General features: G+C 34.1%; 1 protein-coding gene and 1 pseudogene across 13 annotated transcripts in view; both read left to right on the top strand.

The window, feature by feature from the left end:
- The window catches only part of LRRC7 (leucine rich repeat containing 7), a 566,189-nt gene that overhangs the window by 91,813 nt on the left and 460,461 nt on the right, over positions 1-13,915 (top strand). The window lies entirely within an intron of this gene.
- LOC116564106 lies at positions 4,149-5,763 on the top strand (annotated as a pseudogene). The gene has a single exon (XR_004274724.1). The product of XR_004274724.1 is annotated as a tubulin alpha-1B chain-like (transcript).

The following is a 13,915-nucleotide window of genomic DNA, read 5'->3' as shown; positions in this document are numbered from 1 at the left end:
GGAACTGGCCAGAACAATTAGGCAAGAAAAAGAAAAGGCATACAAATAAAAAAGAAGTAAAAGTATCTCTGTTGACAGATGACATGATGTTATACGTAGAAAATCATAAAGATTCCACACATACAAGGTAAACTATTAGAACTAATAAATCAGTTCAGCAAAGTTGCAGGATGCAGAATCAACACACACAAAAATCAGTTACATTTCTATATATTAACAATGAATAATTCAAAAAGGAAATTAAGACACCAATCTCACCTACAATAACACCAACAAAAATAAAGCACTTAATTAGGGAAGCAAAAGACCTGTAAACTGAAAAATATTGATAACATGAATTAAAGAGGACCTAAATAAATGAAGAGACCCCTGCGTGGATGGATTGGATGACTTAATATTGTTACAGTGCTCATGCTACCCAAAGCAATCTACGAATTCAATGCAATCTCTACCAAAATCCCAATGGTATTTTCACAGAGAATTATATAATTGTTTTATCAATTCTGTAATTTGGAAAAACTCCTCTACCTCCCATGGAACCTCAAAGGAATCTGAATAGCCATAACAGCCTTAAAAAAAAATAACCAAACTAAAGACTTCACATTTTTTTATTTCAAAACTACAGTATTAACACATTCTATTACTGGCATAAAGACATATAGACCAATGGAACAGAAGAGAGCCCAGAAATAAACTCACTCATATGTGCTCAAATGATCTTTGACAGTGGCATCAAGACTATACAATGGGGAAAGGGTAGTTTCTTCAAGAAATAGTATTGAGAAAACCTAATACCCGCACACAAAAATCAACTCAAAATGGATTAAAAACTTAGACATAAGACTGGAAACCATAAAATTCCTAAAAGAAAGCACAGAAAAAGCTTCTTGCCATTGGTCTTGGCAGTAATTTCTTGGATATGAAACCAAAAAAAGGGTCAACAAAAATAAGAATAGACTTGTGGGATGACATCAAACTAAAAACTTCTGCATAGCAAGACAATGAACAGAATGAAAAGGCAACTACAGAATAGAAAATATTTACACATGACATATCTGATAAGGGGTTAATATTCAAAATATACAAGAAATTCTTACAATTCAAAAACAAAATAATAACCCAATTTAAAAGTGAGCAAATAATTTATATAGACATTTTTCCAAAGAAGAAAAATAAATGACTAACAGGTCTGTGAAACGATGATTAGCATCACTACTAATCAGGGAAATGTAACTCAAAACCACAATGAGGTATAACCACTCATCTGTCAGGATAGCCATAATCATTTTTTTAAAAAGTGTTAGTAAATGTGCATGCTAATAAAAAAAGAAAACTGTTAGCAAGGTTGTGTGCGAAATTAGAACCTTCTTGCATTGATGGTAGGAATGTAAAATGGGCAGCCACTTTAGAAAACAGTGTGGAAGTTTTTCAAAAATTTATAAAAAGAACTACAATATGATCCAGCAACCCCACTTCCAGGAATTTATCCAAAAGAATTGAAATCAGGATGTCAAAAATATATTTATGCCCTTATGATTATTTTAGCATTTTTCACAATAGCGAGGAGGTGACAACATCTTGAGTGTCCATGGTAGAATATTATTTGGATATTAAAAAAGGAAAGCCTGTCACATGCAAAAACATGAATGAACTTTGAGGATGTTATGCTAAGTGACCTAAACTAATCACAGAAGGACAAATATTAAATGAGTATACTTACATAAGGTATCTAAACAGATAAACACATAGAAACAGAAAGTAGAATGGTGGTTTCCAGGGGTTGAGAGGAAGAGAAAATGGGGAATTGCCGTTCAATAACTACAGAGTTTCAGTTATGAAAGATGAAAAAGCTCTAAAGATTTGCTGTACAACAAGGTGCATATAATTAATAATCCTGTACTGTGCAATTAAAACTTTGTTCAGAAGTTAGATCTCATGTTATTTTTTTTTACCACAATTAACAAAAGCACTATAGGACTAGAATAGACATGATACTAAGCACCTTGCATTTATGTTAGAAACAAAATGAAAATATAAAAATGTGAAAGAACAAGAAACTTTAGATAAAAATATCAATAATGTGAACACTTAAAATTTATATCATTGGTTTATGTTTTTTTTTTTTCATCTTACCAATGGAAACTACATGTATAAAATACAAACGAAATTTTGGGTTAATTATAATAATATAAACTGCTAATAGTTTACATTTTACTTAAATCCAGGTGAACAAAAATATATCATAATTCCATTTTCTCCATTTTAATTCTAGTAGATATTTGCTTCCAAAATTAGAGTTGTGATAACAAATCATGATAACCCTTGTTGAAGTTGCCAGTCTTACCTCACAGATCATGTGCCAAATCGACTTTAATATGACTCTGTATCAGTGCACTTATGTAGTTATGCTAGGTAAAGAAGCAATGTAATCACTCTAAATATAGGGAATCCAGCTTCTCAATTTTAAAAACTCATTTTTGAATCTTTGTCCAATTTACTTCTATTGTGCATCTTCTATAAGTTCATTTTTACAAAAATGATAACTGCTATTAGGCTACAAGAGAAGTTATACATATTATCTTTCTGCAAACAAGTGAGAGAGAAATTGGGACAGGTTAATAGCAAACGTGGCAACTTGTCTGCCATTTATTCATCATTAATAAATGATAAATTGTTTTAATAACAAACTGTGTCTCAGAAATGAAATTAATTTTTAAAATATGCATTTTGATATATTATCAAAATTACCCATTCCAGATATGCTGTCAAGTATTTCAAATAGTTTGGCTTCAACTTGGATACCCTGTCGTCAGTCATCATAATTGAGATTTTCCTCTAAACTAGTGCAATATTCTATATCTCATAGCTAATTGGTCTTATCCAACCAGTAGGCAAATTAATTCCTAGAGCAAATTAGGCACTTCAAGAAAGCTATGAACTTGCTCAGGTTCTGTGATAAATTACTGCTCCATAAACATTTAATTAAGTTAAATAAAAGAGTTCACAAACATGTAGTATGTTTGAATATATTTACCTCTAAGACAGTTGGATAAGTTATGAGTTACATTCAAGTGCTAGTAATATAAATCACCCAAAACTGTCCCAAACCAACCTGTGTTTTATTTTTTTCTATAATTTTCTCCATTACCTCCACAGGTAGTAGGAGGCCAATGAGGTAGCTCGGAGACACTCCTGAAGGGTACAGCTTCTTGTAGTTTTCTGCCCAGCCATTTGGCTCTTGTCCTCCTGCTGTTGTGTACATGTATTCACCACTGATACCATCATCAAATTCATATTACAAGCAGAAATGGAAAGGGAAGAAGACACTGAGAAACAGGCAGAGCCTGTCTTCTTTTTTCTTTTAAAGAACTTTCCCTAAGACTCCTAGCAACTTTGACTTATATCATTTTAGTTTGTATTAGATCACATTGCCAGTCTTACAGTCATTGAAAGTTGGGAAATGCAAGATTTTAACATTTAGTTACAAAATTGGGGCTCTATTAGTAAATAAGAGGAAAAAGGATACAATGTAGCTAGCAGCATCTTCCAAAACATTATGGTGCCTGAATAAAAATATTTTAACTTTCACTTATACATTAATTGATAAATGCAGGAAATTTTATGGTTTGTTTCTTAAGTTACAGATACTGGAATTGTATCATATTACATGTAAATGATTTAAAACATAGTTTGTACCTAATGTTAATGCTTCCTGCAAGTCAAACCATCAAATCTTCAGTGTGATCCAATATTGTAAATAAGAATATCCCAACTTAATATTAGCTATTTGAAAAGCCTGTATGTTGATTTGAATATTAGACTACATATTGAAATTAATGTTTCATATTTAGATTGTTTTCCAGATAAAGAGTCTTTTGAACTGCCTAAGTTCTCACTTACGGTTATGGGCGTTCTGTATGTTAAGAATCCCTTTTGCCATAGAAACAGTATTGGTTACTTAATTTAGATTTGATATACACAGAAATGGGATGCAAAAGAGCCAGTTAGTATATTTTTTCAAGTAGAAAAAAAAAATAGTAAGAATTTGAATCGTTCCCAGTACCATAATCACCAAAATGAAAACACTTTCTTGTCAAGATTTAAAGTTTTGCCCACACATATTAAGAATTGCTGAAAATGCCCAGTGCGTTACATACCTCGACTCTTAGCTTGTAGGGGACGGTAACCGGGACCCAGTGTCTGCTCCTGTTGCCTTTGCCTCCTAATCCCTAGCCACTATGCGTGAGTGCATCTCCATCCACGTTGGCCAGGCTGGTGTCCAGATTGGCAATGCCTGCTGGGAGCTCTACTGCCTGGAACATGGCATCCAGCCCGATGGTCAGATGCCAAGTGACAAGACCATTGGAGGAGGAGATGACTCCTTCAACACCTTCTTCAGTGAGACAAGTGCTGGCAAGCACATGCCCCGGGCAGTGTTTGTAGACCTGGAACCCACAGTCATTGATGAAGTTCGGACTGGCACCTACCGCCAGCTCTTCCACCCTGAGCAGCTTATCACAGGCAAAGAACATATTGCCAATAACTATGCCCAAGGGCACTACACCATCAGCAAGGAGATCATTGACCTCGTGTTGGACCGAATTCGTAAACTGGCTGACCAGTGCACCGGTCTCCAGGGCTTGGTTTTCCACAGCTTTGGTGGGGGAACTGGTTCTGGGTTCATCTCCCTGCTCATGGAACAGCTCTCAGTTGATTATGGCAAGAAGTCCAAGCTGGAGTTCTCCATCTACCCGGCGCCCCAGATTCCCACAGCTGTAGTTGAGCCCTACAACTCCATCCTCACCACCCACACCACCCTGGAGCACTCTGATTGTGCCTTCATAGTAGACAATGAAGCCGTCTATGACATCTGTCGTAGAAACCTCGATATCGAGCGCCCAACCTACACTAACCTTAACTGCCTTGTTAGCCAGATTGTGTCCTCCATCACTGCTTCCCTGAGATTTGATGGAGCCCTGAATGTTGACCTGACAGAATTCCAGACCAACCTGGTGCCCTATCCCTGCATCCACTTTCCTCTGGCCACATATGCACCTGTCATCTCTGCTGAGAAAGCCTACCATGAACAGCTTTCTGTAGCAGAGATCACCAATGCTTGCTTTGAGCCAGCCAACCAGATGATGAAATGTGACCCTTGCCATGGTAAACACATGGCTTGCTGCCTGTTGTACCGTGGTGACGTGGTTCCCAAAAATGTCAATGCTGCCATCGCCACCATCAAGACCAAGCACAGCATTGTTTGTGGATTGGTGCCCCACTGGCTTCAAGGTTGGCATCAACTACCAGGCTCCCACTGTGGTGCCTGGTGGAGACCTGGCCAAGGTACAGAGAGCTGTGTGCATGCTGAGCAACACCACAGCCATTGCTGAGGCCTGGGCTCGCCTGGACCACAAGTTTGGCCTGATGTATGCCAAGCATGCCTTTGTTCACTGGTACGTGGGTGAGGGGATGGAGGAAGGAGAGGCCCATGAGGATATGGCTGCCCTTGAGAAGGATTATGAGGAGGTTGGTGTGGATTCTGTTGAAGGAGAGGGTGAAGAAGAAGGAGAGGAATACTAATTACAGTATCCATTCCTTTTGGCCCTGCAGCATGTCATGCTCCCAGAATTTCAGCTTCAACTTAGCTGACAGGTATTAAAGCTTTCTGGTTAGATTGTTTTCACTCAGTTATCATGTCTTTTCCACGTGTACCTGTAATTTTTCCATCATGTCTCAAAGTAAAGTCATTAACATCAAAAAAAATTGCTGAAAATTTGAGTTCTTAAATTTATAAGGTCATATATTGTCAGTTTGACATATTGGCTCCTGTAATGATAATAATCTACATAATAACATGAACAAAACTACAACTGTATAATAATTGTTAGCAAGGCCTGATGAGTGATCCTGCAAGTAGACTATATTATATCACATTTGTCATATAAGTTTATGGCACTATGGTAGATTGATTCTGTTTTGATACAATGTAGTACTTGTTTCAATTCCCATATGTGGAATGGTAACTGTTTCTTTTTTATTGACTCACATATTTCAGGGAACTTTCTCTGAAATGCACATAAAGTTAAGACTTCATAGTTAAAACTGCAGGTTGTATGTTATCGAACCCTGTGGCAGCATATGTTTATTTAACATTCATCAAATGGAGTGCTAATTTGTTCAAACCACTTTGACATTGAGGCTATAGTGAGGAACATGGCTTGATTTCCTCCCTCAAGCAGTTAATAGTCTGAATCACTGAATGCCACTGGTAACACACACTTGAAAGATGCTTCACGCATGTTGTTGTAATCAGAGGGGTCTGGGTTAACCACTTGGGTATAACAATAACTCTTCACTTTTCCAGCATAATTAGAAAATGAAATGTTCTCAAGGAAAAAAAAATGTTTTTTCCCCTCATAATGTTGTTTTGCAAACTAAATAAGGTAAAGTACAGGCATTACATACACATAATAAATTTCATATTTAAAAGAATTGTTTTCCAGTTCACTTGGTTCTAGGCCTGAATTCGAATTCTGGCTCCATCACTTCCTAGCTGTGAATGACCTTGAACAAGGTACTTCTTCCTCTGGGAAATACTGACCTCATAGAGTTACTGTGAGCAGTTAATGAACTATTTAACTCTTATAATTATACATGCTCAGTAAATTTTGGCTAACTTATTAACTAAAGCTGGATTATTAAGCCTCAGCCTCCATTTTACTGGATGGTATTTGATGAACATTTCCTAACCATTGTATAAATTTTTCTTTGCCTTTGTTAATAAGATATGGCAAGTATAATTTGAACTTTTGATTTTTAAATATCATCATTAAAAGTCCAAGATCAAGATCTGGCAGCTTGGTTTTATCTGAGGTCTCTCTCTTTGACTTGCTGATGGCTGCCTTCTCGGGCCTTTACGTGGTCCTTCTCTCTGTGCATGCATACCCCTAGTATCTCTTTGTGTGTCCAAATTTTCCCTTCTTATAATCACACACATCAGATTGAATTATGGCCCAACCTAACAAACTGTTTTTAAATTAATCACCTCTTTAAAAGTTCTGTCTCCAAATACAGTTACATTCTGAAATACTGGAGGTTCAGGTTTCAACATATGTAATTAGCTGAGACACAGTTCAGCTTGTAACACAGTCTATTTAGAGATCAATTACCTTTCACATTTGTGCTTATTGGATATTAGACTTTAGCTAAAATGCACAACACAAGGAGCAATACAAAATATTATGTCTTTTCATGGTTTAGTAATATATCATGATTTTCTTATCAAGAGCTTCCTTATTTTAATAAACACAGACTTATAACAAATATAAGATCTAATAAAATCTTAGTTTTAATGATGAGAGCTATTTCAGATTAGACAACTAAATTTATACATAATGTCTTATGAATGCATTTATTATCTAACTTTATAATTTACCAATGCTTATTCACACAATGCAATCCAATGTAGAAGAAAATGTCATACTAGGTCAAAGGTTTAGGAATTATACCATTCAGTGCTAGCAAACACAGCTTTTGTTCAATGCTAGAGACTCCTAAGTAAAGCAATATTGGTAAAAGGATGAGAAATAAATTTTTGTGTGGAGAAAAGGACATTCTGGAAATAAAGATTGTTTTATTTGCTGCCATTTTTATCTCCTGACTTTTCTGCTGGAATTGAGCTGAATTTACAAAGAGAATAAATGTTTGTTGTTTCTCTCTTACATTTTTTTAAATAGATGTTGATTAAGAGCATTTTTATGTTGGCCATTAGTATTTGTTTAGTTATCAGTATTCTTTGGTGCATATTATAGTGCTTATCATTACCATGCTGCCAGTCAGGCAATCTCAAATTCAATTCAGTGTGCAAAATGTCTGACTGGTCAACACATCTTCAAATATGTCCACCCATATTTACAATATTTACAATATTCTATAGTCACTCACATACTATTTTCAGACTATTATGCTCCAGAATCAGTGTTAAGCACCGCCCTTGTTTTTGTTGTCGTTGTTTGTTTGTTTTGTTTTGTTTTTGCATTATTTCACTAAGGGTAAAACCAACCACCAATCTATCAAACTGGTCAAGAATGCCATTTTTTCCCTGTAGGTCCTCTCCAAGATTATGCAATTTAATGGCCCTAGACACTGAGATTTCACAGAGCAATGATATGTTTTTAAACTATCTTTGGGATAGGGTTTTATTAAATTAATAATGATAAATTTACTATGTATTCTCACCAACATTTTATGAGACAGAACATTTTAATAGAAAAAATATAGATTAGTGAAAACTTCAGTATATTGCTAATTATTCTCATGTTTCCAATTAAAACTTTAATTCACAGTTCAAAATCTAGGAACCATTGATTTATGAAGCAGAACAGAGGGAAGGGGAGGCAATAAATGTCAAGAGAACTAATTAAAGACTATGCGTAAAACAGTGCATCCCTTCTCAACATGTTGATCTTCTAGTTTAAACATCAAAAAATATTATCACTATGTAATATGAAAAAGAATGACGGTTAATATATCGTAATAGGTATTAAACAATATACATTATTAATATATAATATATATAGTAATATATAAATGGAAAATATTATTTTTAAAAATTGTGAGGTTATCCACTTGTGGCTTTAGTTTCATAACAAAACTCCTCAGGTTATTTAACGTAACTTGTAAGAAAAATATTTCTCTTAATATAAAAAAGTGGAGTTTCAAAGGGATTTTCCATTAAATAGAACTCTTGGATCCTAAAGGTTGATTAAATGTTTACAAATGTCTATGATGTTAATGATAGTAGAGATAAACAGTTTTAGCAACAATGTAATGGAAAGTATCAAGAAATAACTACCATAATCCTTTACTACCATAATCCTTTACTACACTATAATTATTTAAAAGGAAAAGGAAAAGAAAAAAACAAGGAAAACTAAAGGAAAGGACAAGATGTAAATATTTGATAAGAAGCAAAAAATAATAATATTTCATTTTATTGTAAACCTCCACAGTCTATTATAAACCCCAAAGTAGATACTTATATTGTCCATCCATGTATATGTGTGTGTGCTGTGATACTGGTTATTGACCTAAATTCACACTGACCTAATTTCTCACCAGCACTTCTGTGTTACAAAAGTGATAAACATTCCTAAGATAGCATTATTCTATGATTAATCTCAAAGACTAAAAGAATAATATTTTGAAAGTATAATGACTAGTTAGAAGCATTATAATTATTTAAGACAACAATTTATTAGAATTTCAATAGTATTATCTTTGCATAGATGATTTCATGTAAAGCATTAGCAGTGTTTCACGCTATGCCTTATAGGTAGAATTACTTCAGAATGACATATACAATCATATATGGAAGCAGATTATAAGTTTATCTGTATCATCCAATTTGAAAAGTATAAGATTTCCAAGGATCCTCTTCATTCAGGTGCTATGTATCTGAATTGCCACAAGTAAAATTTATACATTGTATTTATCCCCTGATGTGCCTTCTATATGTAAAGTATTATAATATTGAATTAATTTACCTTTTGATATTATTGACTTACCTAGGTCTGCAGAGAATGTAGAAAGGATAAAGGCAGAGAAAGCATGGAAAGTAAGGAAAATTAACAAAAGGAGACGAGGACTTATGTAGATGAATTTTCTTCCTATTTTAAAATTTTGTCTAGGAATAGTCCTGCTAAAATAACTGGCTTTTGTCATGTTATGTTTCAGGCTGTCCATTATTTCAGGTTCTTCACCAGAGTCACAGACTTATTTATCCTCTGTGCTTTTTCATAGAACATTTTTGGCCAGTGAAATAAATTCTTTTAATTTAATACTATTGAAAATGATGGGAACCTTTTGTTTAAAATCCATATACTATTTTATTGATTCTTTCCAATGTATCTCATAGCAGCCCTTTTTCATGTCATCATTTTTATACCTGTATTATCAGCATTTAATGGCTCTTAACTGAGCCTAAAGTAACAATATGTATTCTTAGTAATGTTATTCTGATGTAATGCAAAACAGCTAGGGTTAACAGAAGTCTTAGAGAGAGATTTGGGAATGAGTGAAATGTGAATCCTATCTTTGCTACTTCCTGTCTTGTGTCATTTCTGGCAGCTTAGAGACAGGATTTCTAAGGCTCAATTACATCATATTTTTAATATAACACATTTTAAATAATTCATATTAGCTTGTTTTATCTCTTCTAAAATATATCATCATGACAACTGAATTTATTTGATTTTTATATGGGATCTCTATTATTGTCAGCATGAAGCACTAAACACCCTGAAAGTATCTTTCCATAAAAACAACTAAAAAATCAGGATAAAATACAAGTGATATATTTTTAAGTGAGTTGCCACACTGGCTAAAAAATTAGGAAGCAGCTAAAAGCTAAATCAAGGAGAACCTTTTAGAAGGTAGGTAAGAATTGAAGATAGATTTAACTGTAAGGGGATCTGCTAAACCCTAAGGACCTCGAGCTCCTGTTTTAGTGGCTGGAAATAGTCTTCGAGTCTGGAAATAAAGCTTAGATATTCTTTGGAGTAAAATACACTAATGAGGGCCTAAAAAAATCCTCAAAGATAAATGTCCAATAAAAATAAGTTCATATATAAAACCATTAAATATACAAAGAAACAGGAAACCGTAAAACACCCTGCATCCTGTTTCAAAGTCAGCAGGAACTTTGTATCAAAGAAGCAGAGGAATCAAATCACAAAGTCCTTAAATACTAGAGCCTTCTAAAGTGTATGTGTTTCAAGAAATACACAATGGAAATGTGAAAAAAGAACAAGAGGCTATAACAATAACTAGGTGGATTTCTGAAAATAAGATAGGTATAATTAAATAAGGTATGCTGACGCATCCTGAGGTTAGCAACAGCAAAAAAGTCATTTTCACCTCCATGTATAAAGGAGAATAGAAAAGGAGAGTTTACAAGAAATTGGAGGGAGCTGTAATTGGAGCTATAGGAAAGGGTTGTCCAAGAGGAACTGCAAACTTTGGTAGGAGAATGCAGCTTCTGCTCGCCCACAGCCTACTAAAGATGCAGGTTGGGAAATAAATCCTACTGTCTCTCCTCTATACTGAAATGTCCTGATGGTACCTATCATTGGCCAAGCACACCAGGACACCAGAGGCAAGAAAACTTAGATGATGCATAATGTAGAGGTTACTGGGCCAGAAAACAGAGCAGAGTGGAGAAGAAACAATCTGGAGGGGTGGAAAGAAAATTCCCAACACAGGAGAACAATGAGCGTAGAGTGAAAGGCTTAAGCTACAAACAGTTATAAAAGAAAAAAAAAAGTATTCAAAGATAAAATAGATGATAGCATTGCAGAATTGCTGAGAGGCAATACATCTCCAATCCAAAAAAATAAAACCAATAAAAAAATGTATAAATAGACAATGTCATAATGAAACTGAAGAACACCAAAAACAAAGACCTTAAAAAAATCAGCTAGAACAAAAAAAATATTATCTTTCAAGGAAGAACGGCTGAATTAATAACTGATTTCTCAACAGCAGCAATGAAGCCATAAAATACAACTGTATACTTTTAATTCCTCAGCTAGCAAAGACATTTTTCAAGAAGACAGACAAAATATAGACATTTTCAGATGAACAACAGGATTTAAAAAGTCTCCTGACATACTTTAAAGAAAATTTTAAAGGATAAACTTCAGCAAGAAGTAAAATTATCAGATAAAAGATACCAGATGCAATAAAGAATAGTAAGCAAATATTACATATGTGGATTTATCTAAATATAGAAAAATGATTTCCAAAGTAGAAAACATAAAATATAAAATGAAACAAGAAAAGAGGTCCCAATTCAAAAGAACAGAAGAAAAGCAAAATGGAAAATCTGTATAAATAGCACAAAATAAGATAGTAGACTTAAATTCAAGTTATCAGTAAATCAGATAAATGCAAATATAATATTCGGATTTAAAACTGAATTTAAAAAATATTTTAAATTTCACAACCATGTTTTGTTTTCAACAGGCATATCTTAAATATAAGAACCCCAAAACAACTTACTGCCGAAGTACAAAAAATGATATTCCAGGCAATTAGTATTCATGAGGATTTCTGCAACTATATTACCAGATAAGCAGATTTTAAGGCAAATACTATTTTTAGCTCTTACAATCACTACATAATGATAAAAGGTTCAATCCATCAGAATATCATAACTTCTGTATATTCAATAATACAGTCTCACATAAAGAAAAAAATGACAGAACTGTAGGAGAAATAGACTGTTCATGCTTTTCTCACTAGTTAAAAGACAAACAAAAACAGTAATATTTAAATTAATACACATTATTTCCAAATCACACCTCAACAATGAATTTGGCAAAAAAAAAAAAAAAAAAGATAAAACCTAATGTTAAATGTTAATACACAGTAAGGTAAAAGAAAAAATACAGCCTGGTAAGGAGGATGAAGAATGTCGATGAAAGAGTGTTTTGCCAAGTGTAGGATTAACTGTCATTGTCAGGAAAGGTGCCTGAAAAAGTAATATTTGAATGAAGACTTAATGCATGTGAAGGGGTTCCAGAGAGAAGACGCTGCTAGTGTAAAGGCCTGAGGCGAGAGAATATTGTATATGCTCAAGTTGGTCAAAAGGGGAAGTAAAAGATTTGAGGGAAGGATACAGGCAGCCAAACATAAAGCGCCTTTGTAAAGATGTATTTTGCTCTGTGTGAAATAGGAAGTCCTTGGAGTGTTGGAGGTGGTGCTGTGACACAATTTGACCCATGATTTAAAAGGACCCTCTGGCTGTTGAACTGAGAATAGATAAGAGGGGGAGATGGGTTGTAGCATAGAGGCTATACATGTATGCTCTAAAATTAATGTGATATGTATTTAATATATTTACATTAATATAAATAACTTATTTAGATACCCACAAAAGAAGCCAGTAGAAGGTAACCAAAAAGAAAACAGATAAGAAACGTTTCTGGCCATGCTGGGGGTAAGGAACTGAGAATGAAATGCCAGGTACAGAGTTTAAAGGGAAAGTGTTATATCCCAGTGATGTGATACTTCCTTGTAACTCCACGAAGTTTTAGGAAAAAACTGAAAGATTTTGTTTAAGCTCCGGGAACTAACACAGAACTATGTGATGCCCACTGACTACTTCAAACTGTTAGTATATTCACTCAATCTCCAACAAAAATTTAATTTTTTCCCAAGAACCTATCTTCCTAAATAAATTAGTCATCTTGATTCTTCTTTCCCTAGTAAAAGATACAGCATATTCCATTTTCTAATCTTAGTGTAAAATACTAAGATATTAAAAGTATTTTATGCCTTACAACATCCCAGAAATTATAACCATGAGTGTGATCATAATGTTTTATTTTTCTCATCTGTGAGTCATAGCCATCAAAGAGTACTCACTTGATTAATCACAACAGTTCATTTATTTTTTAAAAAATGCTGAGTATGTTTTACTCTGAGTGGTCAGCACCATCTGCAATACTAGAGAATTTACCAGGGAAACATTGTGTCAACACTCAAAAAGCCCCTGATCTAGTGACTGAAAATCCTTGCCTTACGATCATTACTATAGCTCAAAGATAATCACCATGGGTAGGACTCAGAACAGGCTGAAGGCAGAAGTCCAGGGAAGCACTTGGCGTTTACTTCCCTGGATTATAAAAATGAATGTCATTTATATTCTACATAAGGTATATATTTAGACATTTATGAACTATTTGAAAATAATGATTTTTTTTCATATTTTCCAACTCTCCCCATTTCACTTTGAGGAAGGAATGCATGCTTTTCTTATGAAATCATTACATTTCCTCCACAAACATTTTTATAAATATATATATATACACACACACACACACACACACATATATATATACACACATATATA

The sequence above is a fragment of the Sapajus apella genome, unplaced genomic scaffold (assembly GCF_009761245.1).
Source record: "Sapajus apella isolate SASKATOON/1434 unplaced genomic scaffold, GSC_monkey_1.0 scaffold36, whole genome shotgun sequence".
Taxonomy (NCBI): domain Eukaryota; kingdom Metazoa; phylum Chordata; class Mammalia; order Primates; family Cebidae; genus Sapajus; species Sapajus apella.
This window is presented reverse-complemented; position numbering and strand designations above follow the sequence as displayed.